Source organism: Cygnus olor, chromosome 1 (genome assembly GCF_009769625.2).
Source record: "Cygnus olor isolate bCygOlo1 chromosome 1, bCygOlo1.pri.v2, whole genome shotgun sequence".
In the NCBI taxonomy this organism is placed as follows: Eukaryota; Metazoa; Chordata; class Aves; order Anseriformes; family Anatidae; genus Cygnus; species Cygnus olor.
This window is the reverse complement of record NC_049169.1, coordinates 54,304,907-54,329,955: the sequence shown is the minus strand read 5'-3', so window position 1 is coordinate 54,329,955 and position 25,049 is coordinate 54,304,907. Positions and strand designations below refer to the sequence as shown.

At 43.0% G+C, this 25,049-nt stretch overlaps 1 long non-coding RNA gene across 1 annotated transcript in view; it reads left to right on the top strand.

The window, feature by feature from the left end:
- The first annotated feature begins 7,528 nt into the window (after nucleotides 1–7,528).
- Nucleotides 7,529–25,049, top strand: part of LOC121071014 — a 42,709-nt gene continuing 25,188 nt past the window's right edge. Inside the window, exons 1-3 of the long non-coding RNA XR_005820336.1 lie at nucleotides 7,529–8,108; nucleotides 20,782–20,856; nucleotides 23,192–23,264. This is a non-coding gene — a long non-coding RNA (uncharacterized LOC121071014). The remainder of the gene's footprint in view (nucleotides 8,109–20,781; nucleotides 20,857–23,191; nucleotides 23,265–25,049) is intronic.

The following is a 25,049-nucleotide window of genomic DNA, read 5'->3' as shown; positions in this document are numbered from 1 at the left end:
AGGAGAGCTGCCAGGGCTGGTTCGGACTCTGTAAGGGTCTGAGTGACAATAAGCAACCCAGCAGCAAGCCAGTGCGGTCCAAGCAGTGGAAGCAAACAGACCAGAACTGAGCTGCTGAGGGCTTTTCAGAGGGAACACATTTCCTTTAGCAAGGTCCTTGAATCCAGAACAACAATAATGGAAGAACATCTTGCTCTCTTCTTTCAGGGGGAAAAAGAAAACCCCATCAAACTGTTGACTTTCTCCTAGCTATCTGGGAGTAGCTTTAGTGCAGGATTAGTGGGAAAGCTCTGGGGTTTTTGCTTGCTTTTTCCCAAGTGAGAGGGAAAGAACCTGACGTTTTGAGAAGGGCTGTCTGTACGTGATGAAATCCACTAGAATCCTGACCATCCTTCCTTCCCCATGCAAAAAGTAGTAGCTCAAATGCTTCTTGAGCCCTGAGCAAATGAGTCTTCCTCCGTTTCTGCCTGCATGAGATTAATCGGTGGCTCCGAAGAGATCTTCTCTGCTACCAAGAGGTCTTATAATTGTTCCCAGGAGCTGGCCTGAGGGCTTTGCCCACACAGCCCCACCCTGAGCTCCCAGCAGCAGATCAGCCACAGGGAAGCTTCTGGCAGGTTTGCCTTGGGAAGGTGACACACAAAGCTATGCTCGTGAACCTGGGTTTGACTTTGCTGCCAACCATTGCAGAAGACGAGCTGGGACAGCGAGTGAGTCATGGGGTTTGCAAGCATTCAGATTCGAGCAGTAAAGAAGAAACAGCTTGGCCCACCCAGCTTCACTGCTCTTTGTTCCAGCAACTGCTGGAGGCAAAGTCATGGGAACGGCTGCTGCTGGTCCGTCTTCCCTCGCAGCTCTTCCTGCTGGTACTCTCAGCCCATTGTCACCGTCCAGCCCCGCTCCACAGCTCTCTGCAGGAGCTTTGCTAGGGACTCCCTGCAGCTGATCAGGGGTGATGCAAGAGCGAGGAGGAGACTGTGGCTGATGAGAGCCAAGGAATAAGGCTGCGTGTGCTTGTGTGCACACGTGCACTTGCATGTGAGGGACAAATTACACCCCTCTGCGTGCAGCCCTGGATCCAAGAAACCTCCCATGTAGCTTCCCACTCCTTGGCACATAACATCTTCCCCACGTTTTTCTCACCATCATCCTCCTTCCTTGTACGGAGATTTTCAGTAACCTTTATTATTATTGATCCCAGTTTTATACTGTCTTTCAGCTGTTTTCCTACTCCAGCTTTCTTACTTAGAGCACTCCCTTCCTGAATAATTTTCACTTTGTCCTCAGGTTCTGCCATGATTGACTTTGGCCTCTTTGCAAGGGGCAGTTAGCAGTCCTGTTATACACTCAAGTCGGTTGGTTTTAAATAAAAATGTGTTATGCTTTCCCCATCAAACACCAGTTTTGGAAACACTGGGGAGGAAAGGAAGTCTGTGAAGGGAGAATAATACAGCCACCATCCAAAGCGTGGAGAGTTTAAACAGTCAAACCATAGCTCTAACTCCCTGATCAAAACTGATGGCAACTGTTGTTTGTTTTTCTTCCTTTTTCTCTTGGGCTGGGGGATTTTCCATATCAGAAAAGGAAACTGGATTTCCCCCCCCCCAGCCCAGATTTTCTGCCCTTCAGTCTGCCCGCTCCCGTCTCCATCCACCAGTCACTCTTCACCCCGTTTGCCAGACCCCACTCCTTGTTTTCTCACATGTTCTTCTCGCAGAGCATTCTTCCTGCTCGCTGCCTGTGTCCAGCTCACCAGACCAAAGAAGAGCAGCTGCTTTGCCTGTGGGACTGCTTTCAGTCCCGCTGACAAGTGCGGACAGTGGCGTGCCTTTTTACTAAGGACAGCCTCACTTCCCCAGACTAAGGAGAAATGGCAGCCATTCTGCTTGCTTTGATCTCATTAGTAATAAAGCACAAAGGGAGCCCTTTTGAATATGAGGGGAAAAGCTTGAGCTAAAATAAAAAATTAAACAGCGTACCCAATTAATTAGAACCACAGCAAAGCTGTAGAAACCAACCGTATTAAATTACTATAGAGCCAAAACTTCCAGCAAAAAATAATAATTAATAAACAAAACAAAACCAAACAAACAAAAAAACAACCATGTGTTCCTGCTGTCCTAGTAAGAGCTTGAAATCGAAAGACAGATAGGAGCTTTCCCCAGCATCAATATTGGTCCTACATGTGTGGTGTTACCAGATGTGCACAGCTTCCTTATTCCCCTCGTGCATGGGTACACACGTACCCACAGTTCTCGTGCAATAGGGAAGAAGCTGGCAGGTTTGTGCCCCAGCCCTTTTCTTTCTTCCAAGCCCGATTCTTCTGTTGTGATGGGGCTGGGTGACAAATTCGTACATAAATGAACATTGCACATGAAAGTGTGGCTACCCTGGGAGCAATGAAAACTCCAGTGTACACTTCAACCTTGGCAAACGGAAGGAGAGAGTGCCCGTAGCAGTTACCCTGTGTCTCGATGTAAAATTCTAACGCTGTCCTCATGATGAAGGTGGAGCTGAGACAATAAAATACTGTAATTGCTTTTGCATACCTATGCTTTAGTTTTTATTTAGGTTCAGTGAAAGGTGACTCAAAACTGTTGTGCGCAGGCTTCTACTGGTGTTGAGAATCGTGCCTCTGACCAAGTTGCTGGAATGGGGAGGTTAAAAGGTAAATAAAACCTCGCCTGAAGAGCTGCTTGACCTCTAGCCTCAGCATAACTGCTCCAGTCCTAGCCAATAATTCATATATGCACGCTGGTTTGTTTTCAGCACTGAAAGCACAAAGCAGGCATCTTCCTCTGCCAACACAGTAAAAAAGTGGGTAAAAAAAAAAGGGGGGGTAAAATAATACAATATCATTCAAAACATTTTCCTAATTGCCTTTTTTCCATTAAAAAAATCCCACATGTTAACATTGTCTTGCCAAAAATTGCAATATTTAAAATAGCTTCAAATAATGTTAATGAAGCATTGTTTTAATTTTGCCTCCAGGAAAAAACAAAACAAAATACTATTATAAATTGTTCTCCATTTAAGAACAGCTGCCATCATATTGGTAACATTTTCCCTTTAGCTGTGGGCTGACGACCTTCTCTTTTCCCTTTTTCCTTCCAACAGTGTTATGTGAGCACAGCAGCACAAGTCAAAACTTCTGCTAAGCGTTTTGCCCAAGACATACATAAATTGCTCATTACTATTGCAACTGCGTTTCTTTCGTGGGTATGGCACGTAAAAATAAGTCATGTCAAAATAAGCTTATTATGCTGAGAACAGTTACAGATGTAGACATGTCTGACTGAGACTTGAAGCTCAGATCTTGAATGCTAGCAGTCATTAAAGATACGTTTTTAATCTATTTTTGCAAAGCAGGAATGTTAGTGGTAATCACCTGACCAATGTACAAATTTGAAAATTATATTTGACGTTATCTCCCTAATTTCCTCCTACTATTTCATTTAATTCTAGTATTCATTACTTCTCTTTTTCCTTACATTGCTCCTTTATGTTTGTTCTTTGCTTTTATAGCTGACCTAGAAAGGAAAAAAAAAATAATTGGGTTGAAATCTTCTCTGTTTTAAATACAAATCCTTTTTTCCTATCCCCATTTTTATAGCTCCCAGGCATACGAAGCCTTACTTCCTCCCTCTCTTGCTTGCTCCCTGAAAATCTATGTGAAGGATGCACAAGAATGGTTGAGAAATACTCTCGCTATCCAGTTGAAGTAAAAGGAAATGCTGAATCCTTAGCAAATATCTCTTCTGAAAGTAATTATTAGGATAAATACTTTTAAATAAGGATAATCGGTGTTTTAAACAGCATCCAAATGTTTCCAAATATTTGTTTTATTCCTTTGGTACTTTGATGTCATATGCCTGCTGAATCTTCACTAAAGTCTTCTAGGAAAAGGATAGAGAAAAATGCAGCTTCCAAGGAAAAAAATAAGCAAGAGAATAACCTAATCAGCCTGTCTTCATATATAACAAGAGAACATAAATTCTTTTATTACTTTTTCACGAATCATCTTTTTAACAACAGCCATCTTCTTTTCCAGTGCTGGCTGCATTTCAGTCATGGCTAAAGTACAGCATTATATCGTATGTTAAATGCTGCATTTCATTCAAAAACACTTAAATGTAACGTACAATAAAGAGCAGCAGCATATGGTTTACTGTGGCTTCCCTAAAGGTAACCTGCCTCTACTCGCAACACAGGTAACTGAACAGATACTTTCTGTGACCACTAAATACCTGCTGCTTAAAAGACCTGAAGCAGAAAAAGAAAAACACAGTTAGCAAAGAGTATTTTTCAGTATCAATAGCTTTTAGAGACTGACTAGCCAGAGTTCATTCCGGTGCATTAATTTAAAAAACGCTAGCAATCCTATAAAAAAGAGGTTGGAAATAATAAATCAGTGACAGATAAAAAAAAAAAAAAAAAAAAAAAAAGACTTCCAACTCAAAATATCGAGGTTACTTTTAGTGTTTTGTCCCCTTTCGTGCACTCAGAATTGTCCCAAGCAGGCAGCACTCTTGTTCTTGTTTGTTTGGAGAATCCCTTCATAGAGCCTGTTCCCATAGGGGATCTCTGTCAGATGCAGTATTATTTGTCTCTGATATCACAAGTAAATTTAATTTAAAAAAAGAAAAGGCCTTTTCACAGCATAAGGAGGAGAGGTCTTAATAGTCAAAATGTTGTGGAATTGACCCCAACATCTGCCTCGGGGCACGCTCACTATGAGGTTTTACACCTTACGAGGTTTGCAGGCAGGGTCCCAGCCTGCTTCTGCAGAAGCCGAAGGAAGCGTGTCCACGTACTGCAGTGAGCACATTCCCCTGTGCTTCCATGGTCTTTCACATCACTCACCCCCCACAGAGGAAAGCTCTTCCAGAAGTCCTCACCCCAAAGCAGCCCAAGCTTTCCCAGCACCTGGCAATGCACCACAGTGGTAGTGTAATACTGACATCCAGTGGATGAAAAAATGCAGTTTCACTAGCCAACTCGGTCCCATTTTTGGACAGAAGTGGTGATTGGGTAGATGAGAAAAAAATAGCAAGAACTATTTTGTTGATTATGTGTTAGGACTTTATGAGAGCCAGAAACTAGCCCAGGAGCTGTGATTCCCCCAAATCCACAGGTGAACCTAGGTGGGACCTTCTGAGCCATCCACTATATGCTCAGAGAAACCAACAAAATCTGCTTGCTTTCTACAGTTCACATGTGTTCTGTAATGTGAAACAACAGGGGCAATGCAACGGGGTATCTTTTCCTCCACTGAAATGAAAGTTTCTGGTTTCCTAGGTTTGTGCAAAATAAATCACATCGCTTCACGTTGCTTTCCACGTCCTGCTGTGCACGCTACAAAGCCCTGAGCAAAACATGTGATAGGAAAAAAAAAAAAAAAAAACTGCAAAAGAAAACCTATAAGAGGAAAGGGAATCTAAACAGTAAAATGATATTTCACTTATGGCAAAAACAAGGTCAGTACCTTGGACATATCCTCCTCTCCAACACCTGCAACCTGTAGCCTTGGTGTTTTAGTGCCTTCTGCTCACACCAAAAAAATGAATGTGGGAACACAGGATACGGACAGTTCCTGCTCTGTGACTAAACACTGAGGAACAGACAAGATCTGCACCCCCAATTTATACCATTATTTCATATTGATTTATATAGTGACTTTTGCATTCCTTAAAGCACCACAGTTATATAGCATAGTTATATATACAGTATAAACATACAGAAGATGCCAGTATAAAGGCTTCTTTGTATAAAAGGGTCTCTTTTCCCCATCCATCAATGTAAAAAACCAACTGCCGTTACTGACTGGGGAAGCCATCAAAAGATTCATCGCTGTTTACTGACTTGCGTGGCCAGAGTTCACGTGGACCTGGTCTGCTCTCCATGCCAGCAGTACGCATTGCTTTGCTTGCTCGCCGCTGTCCCTCCTGCGAGGACTAACTGGGCTGTGAAGGGCTCTACGTGTTTTCCAAGGCAGGCTGTGTTCTCCACTCAACATCCGTAGAGCAGTTCGGTAACATGACGGGCTCACCACTTCTCTCTAGTTGGCGGCTCAGCACCAAAACTGTATTTTCGGCTGCTCCGATATTCTGTTGACCAGATTGTTGAACAGGATTCTCAGAGGGGACCAAGTGAAAACACTGCACTGGCACGCAGCCCTGGATGAGGTCAGGACGTGACAGCCATTAAGGTAACAGCAGTCTGCAGAACTACCGGAGACTGAGACATGCCGATCGGCACGGACGTTGGTCCAGGGAAGGATGCCACTCGTTTGTGTAAGGGCTGCACAGCTGGTGAAGGGCCTGGAACACAAGTCCTGTGAGGAGCAGCTGAGGGAACTGGGGGTGTTTAGTCTGGAGAAGGGGAGGCTCAGGGGAAACCTCATTGTTCTCTACAACCACCTGAAAGGAAGGTGTGGGGAGCTGGGGATCGGCCTCTTCTCATAGATAACTAGAGATAGGACTAGAGGGAACGGCCTCAGGTTGCTCCAGGGGAGGTTCAGGTTGGAAATGAGGAGACATTTCTGCTCAGAAAGAGCAGTCAGGCACTGGAACGGGTTGCCCAGGGAGGTGGCGGAGTCACCGTCCCTGGGGGGGGTGTTCAAGGACAGGTTGGACGTGATGCTTGGGGACATGGTTTAACAGGTGACATTGGTGGTAGGGGGATGGTTGGAGCAGGTGATCCTGGAAGTCTTTTCCAACCCTGATGGCTCTGTGATTCTCTTTATTCGGCGACCGCAGCCCCCGGGAGGCGCCGCCATGTCGCGCCCTGACGCAGCGCCTCGCGCTCCCCTCCCCCGCCCCTCCCAACGGCCACCACCGACGCCTCGCGGCTCCGTCACGTGCGCGACCGCCCGGGCCACGTGGGGCCCCTCCCGCCGCCCGCGCACCCTCACGCGGCCCGGCCCCGCCCGCTGCGCGGCCAGGAGCGGATTGACAGCTGGATCGGCCAATCAGCGGGCGGCTAGGCGGTCTCCCCGCCCCCCTCCCGCACGCGGCTGCTGTGTCATCCGGCGGGTGACAGTGGGGGCGGTCGCCAGTTGGCTGCGGGGGCGTAGGCCTTCCACCAATAGCGTGGCGAGCCGCACGATTGACACTTTCCCCGACCAATAGCTGCGGCCGGGAGGGCGTGCCCGCGCAGGGAGGGGCGGGGCATTGGGTAAACGTCGTTTGCGGACCGCGCAGTGTGGCGTTGTTGCCGCGGACGCGCTCGTTATCGCATATGCCCATCACGGCCACCCCCTCCGACCGCGGGCGAGGGGAGGGGGCAGGCTGGCGCGGCCTCTCCCCCCCGCCTCGGCTGGGGCAGGCCCCAGCACCGCCACCGCGGGCCGCAGCTCGGTGGGCGGGCCTCCGCACCGCTGCGGCGTGACGGGCACCTCCCTCGGCCAATGGCGTGCGAGGGCGCAGGCCGCGAGCCAATCGGAAGCGCGGGAGGGCGGGGCAAGCAGGGGCGGGCGGGCGGGAGCCCCGTTTAAGGGGCCGATCTCGCGGCCAACTGGCGAGGTGCGAGAGGGGGCGGGAGCCCGCAATGTCAATATGTGACAGGCACCGAGGGCAGCCAATCAGGGAGGTGGTAGTGATGAGGCTAGCCAATGAGAGGAGGAGGGGGGCGGGCGTTCATCTTGATGGACGTGTGCCGCGGCTAATGGGCGGGGAGATCCTCGGGGCTCTCCCCAATGGAGAGCGTGCGATTGCGGAAAGGGGAGCGGAGGGGGAAGACGGGCAGGCGGGGCGGCCAATCAGCGCGGGGGTCGGCGGGGCGCCGTCCAATGGGCGGCGCGAGGGGCGGCGCGGGGGCGTGTCCCGGTGTGTTTGGGTTCGTGCTCCTCGGGGGAGGGAGACGGCGGCGAGGAAAGTTTTTTTTTTTTCTTTTTTTTTCCCTTTTTTTTTTTTCCGTGTCCCGGCGGCGGGGGGGAGGGGGCGGCCCGCTCTCCGCAGCTCGCTCTCCTCTTTCTCTTCTCCCCCTCCGCGCCCCCCCCATCCCCCCCCCCTCACGGCTTGGCGGCGCTCCCCGGGCGGAGCCGCCTCCCCCCCCGCCCCGAGGCCCCGCGGAGAAGGGGGGGCTCCGCGCAGCTCCGCGCCTCAGCGGTGAGTGCGGGACGGGACCCGGCCCTCCCCTCCCCCACCCCCTCCCCCCCTCCCCTCAGGGCCCTTCCCGCCCGTGAGGGGCCGTTGGCGCCAACGGCGCGCGCGCCCCTTCCCCCCCCCCCCCCCCCCCCCATCTCCCCTCAGGGCCCCTCAGAGGGAGGCGGGGAGCGGGGGGGGGGGGACGGCCCGATCCCTTCGCAGCGCCCGGCCCGGGGCAGAACCGCCTCGGCTGCGCCCCGCCGCGGCCAGCGGTGCCCCCCCGCCTGCCTCCTCCCCCCCTTCCTTCTCAGCCTCGCCCCCCCCCGGGGCTTGCGGGAGCTCCCGAGGGCGAGCGGGGCGTGCAAACGGCTCCGTGAGCCCCCAGCGGGCTCTTTGGGGCCGGGGGGAAGCGAGGGTCTGGGGGACGTGGGGCCGGCGGTGGCTGTGCGGGACGTGATGCTGCTGCTTGGGGGGTGGGAGGAGGGGCTGTGCTCAGAGGTGTGTCCCAGACGCGCAGGGAGGTTAAAAAATAAAATACTTCGCCGAGCTGTTGGTGGCAAAATAAGCGAATGGTTGTGTCTCGCCGGCTGTGGGTAACGCCGCTTGCAGCCTGGTATCTTGCGAGGCGAAATCTGCTTTATGAAAAGGCGTGTAGGAGTTGCTGCTGCTGCGGGATGTAGCGGGAAGTTTTGGGATAAAACCCAGCTCCAACAAAGTGTTTTCTTACCTAAAGTAGATAAGGCTAATACTGTAAGCCGTAGTTCGTTTTTTCCCGTGTTTTTTTCCATGTTAGACTAACCTTTATATTTGTTTTGATAACCCTTCAGAGAGCCTGCAGGGCGCCTTTACAGTTCACTTGTTTCATACTTTTCTTTTACACTCCATCATTATTATTATTTTAACCACGACTTGTTAGGTTTCAGTGTTTCATTCTCCGTAAAACCCATGAATCTTAGTGAGAAGTAGCAGGTAGACCTTTGCAGTTTGTATAGCTCCATATTTAAAAGACACGTTTTACTCACTAGTTTCCTGTAATACTGCTAGTCAGATGAGTCGGAGTTTAGTTTTTTGGTACAAGCATAGTATGTGTAACAGCTTTGATTCTCAGAGTCTTTAAACACTTAAACAAATTCAAACAGCTTTGTATAAAGCTCGTCTGTACCGGAGTTATTCAGCAATTTCACCTCTCTTGTCGTGGCTCTAATGGCTCAGGTTCCTTGGAGCATGCATGTTGTTGAGAAGCTAAGTCAATGTCCTGATCTGCTGCAGCATCTGAGGTCTTGAACTTAACGGTTAGGTCAAGGTTTCTGTGCGTGATCCATGATTATCGTTGGGGCTGCCATGTAGATGTACCTCGGGAGTGCTTTAAGGTGACTTTTCACCTGCTCGCAGCTAACTCAGTTATGGGTAAAGTTAGCCAATTCTGCAGTGACGAAATAAATCGCCTCGCGAAAAGCTGAGGCTGCAGAAGGGAGCGTGGGACCCTGTGCAGAAGCAAGTGCGCGTTAGCTTTTCTGCTCTGAAGTTCTAGTGGCAGCAAGGTGCAAGCAGATCTTATGCTGTAGAAACTAGGTGAGGTTGGTGTCATATCTTGTACTTTCATCTGGGCTAGCTATATTGCACGTGGAATTGTATATTGACAGTGTTTACGTAAAACTGTGTGTATATAACCAATTAGCGCAGAATTGCTAATTGGTAAGATTCTAACATGCATGCTTCTCTTGTCAACTTGATCTTGAAGGTTTGTTTCCTTATAATGTTGTTATCAGGCTGCTTACTAAAGGGACTCTCTTCATTCCGGTAGTGTGGAAGTACTGGGGAAAACTGTAACTATAGTTTACAAAACTGCCTGCATCTCCTGGTTAGGTGGGCGTATGAATTGATGTGTTACTGCAGCTTTTGTGTAGCTGCAAATTAAGCTGAAAATCTGAGCCTTCATCTTAAAAAAAAATAAGGTTTTACTAGCTCAAAAATATTAGGAAAGAAGAATCTTGAAAGCGTGAATCAAAAAAGCGTCGTCTGCCAGAGATTATGTGACTGAATATTCCAATAAAACACTTGAGTTAGAATGCGTGTCATGGCTTCTCTTGGTGATGAGCGTTTGATCATTTAAAACTTGATAGAGTATAGAGCTGATTCATGTTGCGGAATAACTTGACGAGGAGGGATCTTCAGGAGAGAATTTTGCAGAGTTACAAAATACTATATTGTGCCTTAGATTTGCCTTCTCTTACAGGTACTAGAAAATAGAAATAAATTGTTTTGTAGAAATAATGCATAACATGTATCATATATAGAGATAGCTGCATCCAGAACGATGGAATGAATTAGAGTACTGCTGTAGAAAAAGTCATTTGAAAATAAGTTCAAATGGGTTTTCTTCTCCTGGCTTTTGATTTTATTTTTTCGGCAAGACTTGTGTGTTTCTGCTTACAGAAGAGATTGGATTTACAATTAAGCTTTATGAACTGAGGAGCATAGAAAAAGTATTTGGAGCTTAGTTATTGATTTGAAAAAGTTTATTAATAGTTATTAATACCTAATGGTTCAGTTACTTTATACACCATTTTCTGCAGAATGCTTGGATGCAAAATCTTTTGTCCTAGTCACTTATTGCCATTATCTTTCTTAATTTCCCTCAGAATGTCTTTTTATGCATCGATATCGTCTAGCTTGTGCATTAGGAACGATCAACGGTCATTCTCCCGCTTCTTTGCAGTGATGTTCCTCAGTAATTGCTCTAATGCTAGTGTTAGGTTCACAAATTCTGTCTGTCCCAAAGATTTACAAATTCTGCAGTACTTCTACTTAGAATGTACCTTACATCTTGCCGTTACCAAAATTGCTATTAGTTGTTATTTTTTCACTCAGCCTTTTTTTTACGTGTAAGTTTGGGATCAGTAAATCTGTCACTGTGAGGAGCTGGCATTTTGTGTCTTCATATGCTAAATTTAAGTGCATTTAGTGCATAGATAAAAGAGGAAATACCTGATACTAGGAAATATTTACCTTGATTTTTGTTTAACGTAAGAACTTTGTCACCTCAGTGCTTATAATACGTGTGCTTGAATTATCTTTGGAAATGCTTTTAATTATCTTCGTGTTGTTGTTTGTTTTGTTTTAGTGCAACATTTTACAAGTATTATGTCTATCTTGGGGAAAGAATAGGAAGAAGATGTCAGTCTTGTGTTCTGTTAGTAAGAACTTAACCACAGATATGTGGAGCAATTAGTAGCATATATTTCTGACTGTTTAAGCAGATGTGGTAGAACAAGATTTCTGGATTCTTGCTGATAATCTTGCTTAGCTTAACGTTTACTGTCTTTTCTCCCTTTTCAAATAAAATATGTACAATACATTTGTTTGTTCTTTCAGATCATAGTGTGTGGAATAGGGACTGAAGAATCGCTCCTAATTTCTTGTTAATGCAAAGTAAACTTTCTGCTACCGCCTGCTTGTAAAAATAGGGGCGCTGTTTGGTCCTTGAGCCAGCTGTCACTGTCAGACAAGGAGCTGCCAGTTGGTATTTCTGCTTGAGTTGACCAGGGTAATAGTAATCAGGGTATTCTGGTTCCTCTTCCCTGTCACTTTCAGCGGACAGTAAAACTCTTACACTTCCTCAGGTTGCTTTGCTTTACTCTTCATGAGTTCTTCACTTTGCACAAAATAGCGAAAGCTTCTACTTGCTTACTTCTCTGAAGAAAAAGTATGTTTTACTATAAAGAGTTGACATTTCTTTTACTCCTGTGGAGCAGTAGGCAATAAGTATATTGAATAAATTTTCCCTTGTCCTTCAGGTAGCGGTAAGAAGGAGAGGGTGTTTTTGCATTTACGGTTTGCATGTTGTAGGGGAACGTTCTGAGGTTTTCAAGTTTTCATCGGTGTAAGGATTGTGGTTGGAGTTTGGATGTTCTCCGTGTTTACCATGTAGTGAGCTATGGAGATGACCTTTCCCAGTTTCAGCTAGGCAGTACGGATTGCGTTTCTGGGCCTTGCCAGCTTCTGAAATCAGATATCTTCCGTCTATTTCCTGATTTAATGTGTGTGGATTAGAAAAAAAGCACAACGGTTCCATGAAAAATCCAAAAAGAAAAATGTTTCATCTGGGACTGTCAGCGTTTAATTAAAAATATATATGTTTAAAAGGCTGACATGGGTCTAAAAGTAGCTCTTAGTTTAGCTTTCGTGTTTTCTGAGAACACCGTTTGACGAGAGAAATGGGAGGTATGGTAATGCAGTGTTCATGCTGCATGCTGTAGGGCACTGGTCAAAATACATGGGTAAAGTATAAACTCATAGTCAAGGTGTTTTGACCCTCTAGACAGAACATTGAAGGCTGAAAAGCTAATTAGCGGATGAAAGGATAAGAAGCAAAGTTGCAGAACCAAGGGGTTGATAATTTAAAATAGCCTGTCAGAGGATTAGGCAAAAGGTGATACAATAATATTGTTTTGCATGAGGGGAAACCCTCTAAACTATTAAATGAGTGGCAAAAGAAATAACCCAGTACATCTTTTTACTTGCATTTAATTTCTAAAATGTCATCTTAGTTCTTGACAGTGCAATGAAAAATACCATCGTGAAAAACTACCTGACAGCATTTTTTTCAGTCAGCTTCAGTTTTTTGGCAGCAAGACCATCCTGCTGTAGGAGAAATGGCTTCTTTTGTGCTGTTGGATTTGGTAGCGGTCTACAAAGAACATTGTTTTTGCATCTACTGATAACTTCTGTGGGTTTGGAGGTTTTCAGATTCTCTTATGCTAGTTGAAAATGGTTTTTCCTGTTTCTCTCATCGTCTTGTATCCTGGCATAGTATTTTTGTCCTATTCAAGTCTCTCTTTTCTTACAGGAAACATTGATTGTGCCTTGCTGTTCTTTGCTGCGTTTGTCACGTAGCAGAAATAGACAGGTTTCACAAGTGAAATTATACGTACGATTTCTAAATCAAGAAGCTAAATGTTTTGCAAAGTCCTATGCCAGCATTCTTGTTTTAAGACTGGTTTATGAAGTCTGTGCGTTATCAGAACAGACGATCCCCGGGATGCTCTACAGCAGTCCTCACCGACCTCCCTGGCCCTGTGACCTCTGCAAAAGCCTGGCGGCTCTTGTGCGTTCATGGTAGGAATTGGGTTCACCTTGAGGAGAGGGACCTAACCCTCCTGGGGCCTGCCGGCCCACTGTGCGTGCAACGTGCTCTGGCCCTGGGCGATCCACCAGTGTTAGCAGCAGTCCGTCTTCGCTTGCTGCTGCTTGCAGCTGAGGGACGTAAATTACCCAGCAACCCCGTGTCAGCACGCGCTGCTCACACGCTTAGGAGCTGTGTGCGGCTGAGGAGACACGGGTCATCCAGCTTTTTGCTGTTTGTTCGAAAACCTTTTACTTCCTTTTTTTAGATCCTTAAAAATAATCTGATTTACTTTTTCTGGAGGTAATTAAAATGCCACAGAGTACATTTCATTTTCTTGCTGCAGCTGACAGTAGAATCTGCTTTTTCACACAGCAGTACCATAACTTAGAAGTTTTTCCAGAAGTTAGGTTATGTGGGAGATTGAATCACTTATGCATTCATTTCCTTTACTAATACGAGGACACGCTATGTCAAACGTCACAGGTTTCTGTTGTTTGCAGTGTCTTAAAATACTCTAAGTTAATGTTAGTAGATGCAAAAGCTAGCTTGAGAACTGGTGTCTTTAATACAAACTTAGGGTATAAAGTAGTTGATAAATTTTTGTTTCTGAGATAGAGGAATGTTATGTGTCCGTTTGCCCCAGTTTCTTACAGGTAAAGACACACAATTCACTCCAAATTGTGATCCATCCATAACCTGAGGCAGCTGAAAATTACTGTAAGAAAGTAAGCCCGTAGAGTTGCATGAAACGGTTGCTTTAGGACATTGTCAGCTACTTTACAGACTTGAGTACCTCTTTTTGAGACGCTCTCCAGGATTATTCAGCATTGAGGTTTTTCTGGGATATGTGTGTGATTGTAACGGTATTGTTGCACTGCTCTGAATGTAGCAGTTTAACTGTGGTTAGAAGATGGAAAATTCTGAAATTTGTATTAGGGTTTCTTGTTTCATTTTTTAAGTTGAACTTAAGCTGCTCCTAAGAAAGAAGCTAAATAGAGAGAACTTTTGCACAAATGTGTGTCCACACAGTAAGTTTTACAGTCATTGTAATTCAAATTCACATTCTTTCTGTGTGTAATCGGGGTCTCAGAAGAACTTTGTTTTCTAACTAGTTTTCTATCTTTTTATGTTAAATGGCTAAGGTTCTGCTTTAGGAGATTTTTATTGCATTGTACTAGATGTGAACACTTGAAATTAAAAGCGTAGATGAGTCTTTTGGTGAGGAGAATAAGAATGAAAGGGAATCAAGCCACAGCACTAGCTTATCCATTTGTCACAGACCATTTTTCATTTCTGAAAACTTTCTTAGATTAGAATTTTTTCAAGATGAATGCTGTCTTTGTATTAGTATTGCACCACCCATCAGATGAAGCATCTTTATTGTAGTGGTTTAAAATAAGCACAGTTGCTGTTACCTGCAATAACAATACCAGAAGTTATATGCTCTGTGTTTCCTGAGCACTTAAAACCAAAGTGGGATACTGAAACGTATCTTGAGGTGTTGGGGTTTCTTTTGGTGGGGTTGTTTTGCTTTTATACAGCCGTGTTTTTTGCTTGGATGAATGTTTGGCTGCTTTGGGAGCTGTTCATCTACTTTATGTGGCTGGTGTGACAGCATGAAGAACACATACAGATTTTAGTTACACTTTGTCGGAGGTTTTATTATATTTAGTAAAAGGTTAGAAGAATGGTACTTAGATTTCTGATAGCACCCACTTTGCTGAGTGAGACTTGAAAGGGGAAAAACATTCTTTACTGCACAGCTCAGCTTTTTCACTTGCTTTTAAAACTATGTAGTTCCAGTAAATTAACATTCCATAACTTTCTTTGTTCAACCTTTTTTAACTTTTGGAGTACCCAGAGAAACAAGCCAAAGTGACCAAATAACCTTCTCTCTTGTTGGAAGCTAACTCCTTTGGTTCTTTAATAACCCAAGGCCAGACTTCTTTCTTTTCCCCATCCTTGGCAATTCATGTATTGCAGAAAATACGTTCAAGTTGAGAGAGTCTTACTTGGATGAAAAAGGTAATTTAGCTCATGGAGAAAAGTCTTAAACAAAAGATGCAAGTCCCATTATATCAAATACTTTTCCGTTGGCTAATAAACAATGGAAAATGCTCCTGACTGCATAAGGTAACGGTGGCCTTGGGACAAGAATACGATAACATAATTGGTCTGTTCTGTCACAGGTCTAACCCTATGCTTACCCAGTGCTGGGTAGTGTTACTTGTACCAGTTTGGGTGATGAGGCAAACTGGTAGTGTCTTGTGCATGAATACTGTATGTCAACTTGACTTGCCCCTGCCTCATCTGTGTGAAGGGGACTAGCTGTGTAAACTAAACATTATTTCTGTTTTACAAAGCTTTAACTCAAAAACAAACAAACAAACAAAAAAAAACCACCTGGGAATTCATATTACTACATTTTCAGATTAAATAAATGGTGAACACAGAACAGTATCTAAAAGTGAAAAGCATTCAAACCTAGAAGCAAATTTTTAAAGAGTTACATTTTTAGATACGATGGGGCAGCTCTACTGTGCAGATCAATTGTCATGTATTGCAAGTAGGTAGCCAAAAGTAGGCTTGAATCTTTCTGACAGTAATAATGAACACTGGCTACTTGTCTTTTAAATGCCACTTTTAGAGGAAATTAGATGTGAATGTTGAAGAACTACTTTGTGCCACCCCCAGAAGACTGGAGATTTAGTACTCTTGCGCATGCCTCGGGAGGACCAAAACTCTTTGTACAAATAGTTCCACATTCAGTAATTCTAACTGAGCACGTTTATTTGAGCTTGCGTTGTGGAAGACTAGGATTGTATCACTAATAACATTATATTCTTTTAAAACAGTAATAAAAATAAAAACAAAAAATGAAGTTTTGCCTCATTTCTTTGAAGAAGTTTGAAATAACATTGTTAAATATACAGCAGATTTTTTGAAAATTAGCTTCCTGTCCCTTTCTTAGGTGCCTAAATAGCTGAAAAGTACAATTCAGGCTGATGTCAAGCTGTAAATACTGATGAAGCTGAACTTGGCAGCTGGTTACATTGCAAGTTGGTGTTTACAATTGTAGTTTAGAATTATTTGCTTTACAACTTAGTATTTATTTTTTTCTTTGTCAATAGTAGTGTTAAGATCTGAAACTTTTCTGCATATGTAATAATCATGTTAGTAGGAAGTCAAACAAAATGCCTTTGTGTAAAACCAAAATCTCAGTTACTAATGATTAGAAATGTGTTTAAGTATGGCATGTTCGTTTGGAAAATTTCAAGGTGTAAACAAGCAAAGACTAAAATAAATGTAAAATAAAAGCAAATTGTGAGTTAGTATTCATTCTCAACACATGCACACAGCCCAGCCCTCCTCCTGGCCCTGCCTCAGCCCAACGTGGTGATAAACGTCTGCCCAAAGCAGCGCTGCGGGGTGGAGTGTTAAGCTCTAGCGCCTTCTGTGCGCAACAGTATATGCAAAGATACATTTTCTGTGTGTTTGTGTATCCTGACTGCTGTTGGAGTTAGCACCAGAGCTGTGTTAGTGTCAGATTCTTAGTGTGAAAATATATATATAAAAAAATTAACAGAGGAAACTGTAATACTCTCCTAATGGTATTACAGGAAGATGGTAAGAACTAAAGAGTTAGGTGCAGTATCTTCCAGTCCCATGATGTGTTTGAATGATTTCAGTAGTTCTGTCTTTAAATAACCCCTGTAACCGCTGAAGTTCCCATTTCAATGTGCCAATGGATAGATAAGCCACCCTTCTTCCCAGGGCGCGTGCCTGCTTACTGCCTTATCAGTTTTAATGTTGTTTCTGCTGCTGTTTTTGATAAACATACTGGTGCGTAGGTCTTGATGGCTGTTACTTCTGGATGAAAAGGAAACCTTCGATCCTGTGTTGTCTGTCTCTCATGGTATAAATAACCTGATGGAATGATTCTGTTGGGAATATCAGCAGTAAAGAAGTTATTAATAGCTTTCAGGTTTAAAGTTGAGCTCTCAGGAAGTAGGTTTCTCATAATAACATTTCCTTTAAGATGGACAAAAGGGTTTAAAGTCCCTGGTCTAGCATGTCACGTCTCGTTCCCTTCACCTCCCTGGTCTGACATTGAATTCCTCTGTATTCTGAAGACTCATTTTGCAACTATCCTGAAGTAAAGCCTTGCTGCTGCTGTACTGGTTTTGCTTCAACGGCGCTGCAGCTTTGGGAATGCTGGTGTAAATGGATTGCTGGCACTTGGAGCACGTTGATGGCATCCCCGTTTTTGCCACCAGAGCACCATTAAATTACATGATAGTTGTAATACTCATGGTAATGGCTGCTTGTGTGCCATTAGGATTCCGAGCATTGCTCCCATTATCAAGCAGAAAGCAGTATTAGCAGTGTAAAACAGCTGTCTTTTGTGTCTGTAAAGCATTAGTTTGCAATACCTAAGAGAACAGAAGATGAACAATTGAAAGGAATGAGTTTTTATAGTGATGGTTTGTTTCTGACTTTACTCAAAATTTTCTTTCATTGTGTTAGCTGAGTAAAACTTTGGTGTAGAGCAGAAAAAGCAGCCAGTATTCAAAGCTCATCACCTTTTATTTCCTAGGTGCCTCAGTCATCGTTGAAATTTACAGTGCTGCTGACTATCGAGTGCGTGTTGCAAAGGGGATAGGGAAAAGGGGAGTTTCCCTGCTCCAGAGAGCTTACAAAGACAAGAAAGAAATAAACATGGGGTGTGATTCCAGAAGATGCTGAGATGCTCAAAGAGTGCTCCCAACAACTTCAGTTTTGATAACTTTCCATAAGCGCTGTGTTAGAGTGTTGAAGGACTCAAAGAGGAAAAACTAGAAATAGTTTTGGGGTGGTCACACATGTGCACGTATATATGTTATGCATAAAATGTGTGTACATGTGCTTCAGCCACACTGAAGAGGCAGTGGGACAAAGCAGAGGAGTTTGGATGACTTAACCAGTGGGCAGCCTCAGGATGCTTAGAGTTGGGATTTAACCTGGGTTACAATTGAGAAGTGATGTGTAGCGTAAGATAGGTGCTGAGGCAGACTAGAAACAAATAACTCTCACGTTCGCTGTAAAACTTTTTTATGGATTCTCAAGCAAAATCAGTATGAGCAGGAAAAAAGTGAACTTCTGTGCTTCTTGTGGATTAGTAAGTGGCAAAAAGGTAAAAAAAAAAAAAAATTTTAAAAATTCACTTTTATTTTTTTTTCCCCTTAGTGGGAGGAGGAATATTTGACACCTTCACATAAACAACGTGTAATGTTTTGGGACACTGGGGAGGTGGCAGTGCAATGTTCTGTCTTCAGTTCATTTTTCAAGGTTGTTTTCAGATTAGAGAACTAGAAACGGGATTTCTAAATAGGAAGTCTGACCTAAGAACGTTTTTGTGTAGTCCGGGTCTGCCTTTCTTTACAATCATCGTGCTTTTGAAATGGATGTGGATGATCTGGTATCCATGTGATGGAGTGAACAAAAGTTTTGTTTGTTTGTTTTTTAAATTACATAGGTGCGGTTTAAGAAATATTACTAGTTTCTCAGAAAAAGCCCAATAACTAGGATTTGAAAGAAGTATCCTTTTGCACTTGTTTCCCATCTCCTCCTTAACGTTGATTCAAAAAGGAAGGCGTTCTTTAGTTGGAAAAGAAAGGGTTTCCTGAGCAACTCATGTTATGTAGTTGTCCGTTCACCAAAAAAAAAAAATCAACAGCGTTCTGCTTTATGAAGTGGTTTTGCTAGTTTGTTTGTGCTATTGATATAAAAGGACTTAAATGCTATGATTTGAGGCTTGTGTTTTGTACGTATAGGTTAGTGACAATTTTTGTATAGTTTTTCTAACGTTCCCTTAGTAGAGCAGTATATACATGATATCTATTCTAAGTTGCAGTTCGATATGCACAGCCACTTCCAACAAGATAACTATGTGAACAGGTGAGCTATTTTCCATGCAGTATAGAAAACTTCAGTACAAGTAAGTTAATAATGAACAAAATACGAAGTTGTACAGCCAACACTGAATTAAAAGTAATGGACATTTTGCAACACGTCCTGTTCTGCTGTAGAACACCGTGGTGATTCTGTGGAGCACCCAACTGCCCTTGCTGAACACTGTTCTTTGGATTTCTTAACAAGAAGCAGAGGATTTCTGCCTTTTCCCTTTCTTCCTGGCTGCTTTGTTTAGAGTCATGTTTTTAGTTCTTTTTTCCTTGAAGTATGTCTTTTGGGTTTCCTTACACCTGTGGCAGAGAGACGGTTCTAAACACCGTGAAACAGTGCAGTGGTGAACTGTCTCTCAGGCACCAGTGATCTCTCTCCTTCTCCCTTGCTGTTTCTCACTGATGACATTTCCCTGTTCAGTCTTGGAAAGTCCTATAAAGTGGAGAAAGGACTATCACAGCAAAACGTGGGTTGTCCTGAATAATTTTTACAGTAAATTATGACAGTATTCTGTACATGGGGGAGAAAAATAAAGTATATTTTCTGTTGTTTTGAAGTTGTGAATGACTTCAGGCCAACTTGCCGATTACCTGCTTGGCTATGTGATGGTTTGGGGCATTTACGTCAGCTCGCTTTTGTGAGGTGATTTTAGACAGCTTGAGGCCTTTTGAGCAGAAAGTGTGCTTTTGGTTGCTTTATCAGAATCGTTGCACTATGTAAATTGGAACCGAGTTTTAAACTAAAATTTAGTGCTGTCAAACATCTAGCCATTTAGCAATGGGATAGTTAAATTGCAGTGGCAGCAAAGCCCCCCTTTTTGTCTCCAAGTGTACTGTTGTTGCCAGTCAGAAATGGAGTGAATGTAAATCTTGCCCAGAAAGTTCTTAGTTAATGCCAGAAGCTCAGAAAAAATGCCTCAGTGTATGGCAGCTAGACCAATGATGGGAACAGTTTGTCACTACATAGCGCTGCACATTAGACACGAGCGGTCGCCAACAACATGACGCAGTGAATTCAGAAACATGCCACCTGTTGGTTATCTTCACAATTAACTTTTTTTTTAATGGTGCCTAAGTAATAGCAACTGGAATTCAGATTTTCCTATTGTTAACTTGGATGGATAGTGGTAAACCAGCAGTTCTGGACCCTTTCGTAGTCCTGGAAGTCAGTTATATTTTGCGAAACCAAAATTGAAGGCTTTTCTAGCTGTGGTCAACACAGGATAGTGGGTTCTGAATGATTTGAATGCGTTGAGTGTTAGCCAGTTCAGTGATGCTCGTGTGTCATTATTCTTTCCAAATAGGATTACATACCCAACAATTGCTAATGGGATTCATTTTTATACGTAATTGCTACCCAGGAGTCCTCGTAGAATTACATAACCACTTTCCTTGAGTGCGCCTGTGTGCGTTATCTCAGTTCTTACACAAGAAACCAGTTTCACCCCTTCCCTTTACTCAGTTGTGAATAGAAATTCCATTTTTAGAATTTCCCCGTTCTGTGGTATCTCTCAGTCAGTAGGAACTTCTATCACGTGTCACCGGCGTTCTCCGGATTTGGATGGGAGGTTGTGGGAAAAGTTTGAAGAAAACATATTTCTGATTGTAACCTTGCTCCTTTCAGTTCTGTGCACCTGGAATACTGCGGTGTTCCTACAGAGGCAGCTTATGTGAGGTGACCAGAAAGGAGGTACTTGCTGTAGGTAATGTACTTGGCATGCAAACATGGGAAAAATGCAACACCCTAAACAAACACTTGAGAAAAAGGCTAGCCTGGGAGTCCTGACACTGTGCAGGATATTCGGCTGCTTCATAGATTTCCTAACCCGGCTAAGCAAAGTGCTGCTCTACGCTAGATTAGAACCAGAACTACGTACAGAACAGTTTGGGGGTTACACTGCGTGGATGCAGTTGTGGTCTGCCAGGGCAGGGCTTACTTTATGTAAGTTATCAGCAGGTAGGTTGAATGATTTGTTTCTGTTATTGCGAGGTAATACATACCGAATCAGATTTTTCAGTGCACATGGATATTGAATCACCAAGTGTTGTAGTTAAGTGGTTAGGACTTGGTTAGGACCTGGCCCAGTTTTTGGAGGGCAGGGGGAGTTCCCTTTCCCACTTTATTCTGTCAGCAGTGCCTAAATTGTAGGTGGGGTTTCTTGTTTGCTTTCATTTTTGGTTCCCCTCCCCTCTTGCTTCCCTTGAGCAGTTGGGGATGTCAGATACATTTCATAAAACTGCTAGGTCAACAGCAAGCAGCCTTTGGCTACACCTATAAGGTATTTTGTACTTGACTGCATGGATAAATAACAGTGTTTTACATGGCATTGCTGGATATTTCTGAGATGTTTCAGAGAGATGGGTGGTAATTTCCCATTCAGTCAAGGAATTCAGTTTTCCCTTCTTTTCTATAGCTCTTGGAAATGAATAGGGAAAGCTGAAAACTCAAAGGCAACAGAGTGGGCTGCTCTCACCTCTGCGTATTATTTTCAGTGTATGTCAGTAGTAAGAGTATTTCCTTGATCTCCTACTGTCCAGTGAAGCCAGGTAAATGTAACTTGCTTTACTTAGCAAACTGGGGTGAAAGCAGTGTTTGTTCACTGAAGGAAACGTTAAGAAGAGGTAAATGTTATGGGTTCTTACTTATTCCAGGGTATGCAATCACTTACTGCAAACTTAATCAAGAGTTTGAGTTTTGTTAGACTTGTCTCCAGAGCCTTACTTTGTAAGAATAATTTAAAATGCCTTGCCTGGTAAAAACATCCTTATTTTAGGCATGAGGCTGCTTTGGACATCATGATATTAAGGTGATAATGTACTTAATAGTTTTCCAAGTGAAAATGTACATTTCAGAGTGGTTGAGAAGACAGCATGTTGCGCTTGTGTTTCGATAGTGCTTTGCATGTACATTTCTGGATGGAAAGCTAACATTTCAGTTCTGTACCTACAGATAGCTAACAGTTCAAAACTGTTGGGAAAAGGATAAAATGATAATAATGAGAAAATTATAATGTGCTGCCAAAAATAACATTTTCAGCAGCTATAAAATTGTAGTGCTTAGTTTAAATGATAACATTTGTATTAGGAGGTATTTCCATTATATTACCATTATATTATGATGAGAAAGCATTAGCTTTTTGTTTCTTTTTTTTTTTATTATTCTCTTCTCCACTCTATTCCCCCAGTGGTTCCAGTGGCAAGGTTTCTACAAACTGGTAACCCCAGTAAATCCTTGGAAGAGGAATTTCCTGTTCAATACCAGTTTGATGTTTCTGTCATGCAGCAGTATGCGGGATGTATTGTTCATCAGACTTCAATGTCATGCTGTAGTATATAGTATTTATTCTGCTGGCTGATTAGCTTGCCATCAATCTTCATTAAACAGTCTGACCTCTTAAACGGTTTGTTGGGTCGCAGGATGAGAGGTTTTTTTCTCTCACAACTGATTGTTGGTGATTGTTGGTGTTGGATTGTGTGGTGGCGTGTGAGTAATAATTACATGGAAGCAATAAACAGTATTATGGTGGTTTTGACATTTTCTCGGAGGGTAGCTATTTTTAAAATACATTTTCAGCAGTGGTGCGATTTCATTCTGTAGAAATCTAAATTTGCTAAAACTTAAGCCTAAATTTGATCCTAAGACTTAGCAAATACATGGGTTTTGCAAAATGTAAAATCCTTGCCTTCGAAGAAGAATTGCCTTGATGAGAGTGGCAGTTGAGGTGGAAGAATAGTGAGGAGAAAAGTACATTTCCCTCTTACTCTAACCCTGGCCATAGCTCTTCCTCCTCTCCCCCATCTCCCCAGTACTGCATATGTTACTTTGGGGAAGAGGAGGAGCCTGTGTTGCTTCTTTTGCAGTAAGAATTCTTTATTTACCCTATGTGATCTTACAGTTTGTTTTCTAAATGCTTTGTGAGTAAGGGTTGCTGAGCTTCAGAGGCAATTAACTGTCTTCCGTTTCTACATGTTTTTATCTGGTAATGACCACCGTTGGCTAATGTATTTATTTATTTATTTTTGTCTACTTCTAGGGTTTCGTTTTTGCACTGAATGTAGCCAGGACGGATCCTTGTGGGCTTTGGCAGCCCTTGGAAACTGTCAAAGGTAAAAAAAGAAATAATAATAATAATAAAAATCCAAAGTTCAATATTGCATCCTTGAAAGTTGGAGGTGAGAAGAACACTCTCCTATACTAGTTTTTAACCACTTTTACAGTATATTGCTATTGTCGTGTATTTTCTAGTGTGTTATTTCCTGTGGCTTTGCATGTGAAGGTTTTTCTGTAACTGCCTGATGGGATTTGTGTTCGTCAGCTACATTTGATGTGTGTGGTGGTTTTCTTTGAAAATGAATTAATTTCTGATGAGATTTTAAAGTCACTGGATTCTGTAAGTAATCAGTTCCTATAAGCAATGAAGTTAGATTGAAGCTTTGTTTTTCTTCTGGTTGCTCTTGCTTTCATCTCAGTACCTCTCAATTCTCATTTAAAATGACAAAAACTGTTCTGTTCTTTTTCCATATGTTAAATTTTGTATTGCTTTTGTACAGTCATAACAAACCCCATGTAACGTGTGAAACTAGCAGTTTGATCTAATATGGTTAGATCATCTATTAAAAATTAACACTTCTGTGTCTGCATACCTAGGTAAAGACTAATGGTTGCAATGATGTATCAAGGTGATGGTGTTAGTCTCGTTTAAGATATAATTCATTCCAGTACTGCCTTGTTTGAACTGTCTTTTTTCAGGTATGGCATGTATACAAGATCACCATGTTTTGAAGAGCACTTGTGTGTCTGTTTTGCTTTGTGCTCTTGAGAGAGTTTAGGATCTACCCTCAGTTTCTGCTTACTTTCTGTAGTGGTGACAGTTTGCACAGCTTTGCTCTTCTTTGAGGGTTTTCCTGTTGGCCATATCTGATTCAGACTTAGCAATTCATAGGAACCACAATTGGTTTTACATCAAAAAGTGCTTCTTTTGCAGCTGCTGCCTTCAGAAGCTTGAAATTATTCTTTCCTCTATATCAAATGAAGGGCACTGTTTTCCTCTTCAGTCCGTATTTGATGTCTGCTGGCAATCGGAAGAAAAAGTGTTGAAAGACCCATTTATTAGATAGAGTGCTTACTTCCAGTAATGCCTTTTTGGTGACCAGCAAATTTGAAGACGCATGGATTCCAGCGCTCTCCTGCTAATAAGGGTTTTATGCTACTGAATGGCAGACATTTCTATTTGGGGAACAATCAGCCTTAGGAAGTAGAAGTACCTTGTTCACTGGTATTACTCGTCAGGGCTTTTTGAGGATATGGAAGTTTGGCTGAGGTTTTATTCGCTGGAATATGCTAGAATGCAGTAGTGAGGAGCTAGGTGCTCTGCACTTTGTTGTGGTTACACCGAATTTATGACTGGTGGCTGCATCCATCATCTTGATACCACTGAAAAATTTCTGCACATCTTTGCTGCAGAGAGAGATGAAACACGAACAGGATGAAACATGAGACTGATTTGGCCATATTACATTACGGTAGGAAAATACTGTCTTAGGCATTAAATTTCATAAGAATTACAGTTCTTCTATTAGTGAGTATTTTTATCTTCGAGAATATTAGATTAAATTTTAAAGAGTTAAGTAAAAACTAATTAACTTCAGATGTGCGTCTGCTAGGTTGTATGTTGGCGTACCTGTACCATTTGTCAGACTTCCCCTGGAGTCCTTTTCACTCAGGCTGCAGTTGGTTAATTTTACCAGAAGACCTCAGATGAAGCTGGGGGGGCCTCAGTCCTATTTGAGGTAGTTTTGGTGGATGTATGCAAGAGTGGAAGAAGAGGATTATCATACTCTGACCTTTTCCAAGACTGACTTTGTTAATAGTTGTCAGATCTGAAAGTCTGA